The following is a 2684-nucleotide window of genomic DNA, read 5'->3' as shown; positions in this document are numbered from 1 at the left end:
TGATCCAAGGTACAGTTGCGCTCCTTACGTCTCTGATCCCAGTAGGATACTACGTACTTGATTCCGTTAGCTGATCTCACCCACAAATAAGAGTTGCTACGACCCAAAGTCGAAGACTTTAATAAACAAATCTGTATCACACAGGAAAGTCTACAGTAATAAATAAATATGTCTCCCATAGAAATACCTACGAGTTTTTTGTTCCGTATTTTGATAAATCACGGTGAACAGGAACCAATTGATAACCCGTACTTATATTCCCGAAGAACAGCCTAGAATTATCAATCACCTCATAATAATCTTAATCGACTAGCGAAGATATTGCGGGATCACAAACGATGAGACGAAGATGTTTGTGACTTCTTTTATATCTTGCCTATCGGAGAAATCAATCTCAAGCCAATCTTACGATTGTACTCAAACACGATTAGGGATGCACAAGAACCGGTCTACACGACCTGAACCGGAGTAGAACCGGAAAAACCGGACTTGTACCGAACCGGAACCGGCTTGACCGGTACAGACACCGGTTCTGAAATTTGAGAACCGGACTAGACCGGTACAGACACCGGTTCTTGAGGAGAACCGTACTTGAACCGGACCATTTGTACCGGCTGTTATTAGCCGTTGAGATCTATCTAGGTTTTTAATCCTAGCCGTTGAGATCTATATAGGATTTCGAGAACAAAAGAAAATGAAGAAGCATTCTTCAGTTCTTTCTTCTTCGTTTCTTCTTCTCACTCAGCGGAAGCATCAGTTTCTCGATTCTCTTAGGGTTTGAATCGAGATTGAATATCAGTAATATCAGTGGATCACCATCTCTATCAGGATTCAGGTCAGTATTCTTCTCCTTAGGCTTTGAAACTTTGAATCGTTTGATTGTACATTGATTTTCGTATTGAATATTGATTTTTTTGACATAATCTCTAGCAAACTTTTTGATTTTATGAAGTTCAAATCATGGGTATGGTTCTAATTTCAGTTTTATGATCCGAGTTTTGATTGTATTGATTTTTTTTAGGGTTACTGTATATCTGGTTGTATTGATTTTTTTAGGGTTTATTTTTTCCTTTTATTTTGTTTTGGTTTGTCTGATTGTCTCTCAGTAGAATTCCTTTTCTAATTTCAGTTTTATGTTCTAAGTTCGTTTGAATTTTTTTTTTTCAGATATTGAGAAGATTAGTCCAAAGGCCAAAGCAGAGAAGAAGGAAGAATTAGATTTTTGGGGTTCTCAAGTACTGCACAATGGCTTGTGGTAAGCTCAATTTTTACTCAAGTCTTATATAAAGAAACAAGCAATAAGAGTTCAGTGCATATTGATATGGATCACAATGCAGTTTAGCTATTCCTTGTTAAATTTACTTGAACCTTTACTGACTACTGTTTCTTGTGCAAATTTACTTACTTGTTAATTTCCTCTTTAACTATAAATGAATTTCAGGCTGAACCGCTGAACGCTTAAGGATCGTGATTTGTTTCAGGGCAGCAGGTGTTACAAAATACCCATTAAAGACTTAAAGTACTTCAGAGTATGTAAACTAGCTTGTATTTCATTAATTTTACTCTTTCAGTCATCTTCGTTGTAGTCAGGGATATGAGTGGGGAAATGATGAGTTCTTTCAGTCATCATAGTGCTCAGCTAACAAGATATAGGGCTCCTAAATCTGATTGATAGATTACTTGAACCTTAAAATAAGAAGTGTGAAAGATTACTTGAACTCTTTCAGTCATCATAGTGCTCAGTCATCATTAACTGCATTGCTAGATGACCATATATATAAACCATTGGTTGATTATTATTTGTTTCTAATACTCTATAATGAATGTTGGTATAATCTGAATGTAATTGGTTCTGTTTTATGTTTGTTAGATGACCACATCAACTGCAACTCCAACTACAAATGCAACTGCAACTCCAACTACAAGTACAACTCAACAAACAGAAGTTGGATCATCCTCTCAAGCTGCATCTCACACAAATGAATCTGAAACTGCAACTCCAACAAGTAAAGGCAGAGCTGAAGCAGTTGAAGTTGGTGATAGCAAAAAGAAGCACGGCAGAGTGAGATCATCTGTTTGGTTGGAAATGACTAGGATATGATGAATGGGCTGAATGCCGTTATTGCCACAATAAATACAAAGCTCACAATGACAATAATGGCACTTCTGGATTGCGAAAGCATTTGAATAGATGTCTAAAGAATCCTAACAGGAAGAAAGAAAAGGGACAACCATCTCTGTTGATGCCACCCCCAAAACCAGGTCAGGATGGTAAACTTATTGCTCATACTTACAATTATGATAGGTTAAGAAGGCGTTGTTGAGTGGATAATTAAGGATGAAATTCCTTTTAGAAAAGTAGAAGGGTCAGGCTTTGTGGCATTGATGCAAGAGGCACAACCTAGGTTCAAGGTTCCAGGACGTATGACAATTTATAGGGATATGTTAAAGATGTATGTAGAAGAGAAGAATAACCTAAAAACTTACTTCTTGACATCTAAGCAGAGGATATCTTTGACAACTGACACATGGACATCACCAAATAATTTTAATTATATTTGTGTAACCGCTCACTACATTGATCAGGACTGGAAACTGCAGAAGAGAATACTCATGTTTTGTCAAGTTGAAGGTCACACAGGTATTGCAATCGGTGAGAAGTTGGTGGATTGTTTGGAAGATTG

General features: G+C 37.0%; 1 long non-coding RNA gene across 1 annotated transcript; it reads left to right on the top strand.

Moving 5' to 3' along the window:
• Positions 1-444: 444 nt before the first annotated feature.
• On the top strand, positions 445-2113 carry LOC113303230. The gene is made up of 4 exons (XR_003337360.1): positions 445-835; positions 1168-1255; positions 1442-1529; positions 1871-2113. It is a non-coding gene; the product is annotated as an uncharacterized LOC113303230 (long non-coding RNA).
• Positions 2114-2684: the final 571 nt, after the last annotated feature.

The sequence above is a fragment of the Papaver somniferum genome, chromosome 8 (genome assembly GCF_003573695.1).
Source record: "Papaver somniferum cultivar HN1 chromosome 8, ASM357369v1, whole genome shotgun sequence".
Classification (NCBI taxonomy): Eukaryota; Viridiplantae; Streptophyta; class Magnoliopsida; order Ranunculales; family Papaveraceae; genus Papaver; species Papaver somniferum.
The sequence above is the reverse complement of the archived record's forward strand: the minus strand, read 5'-3'. Positions and strand labels throughout refer to the sequence as shown.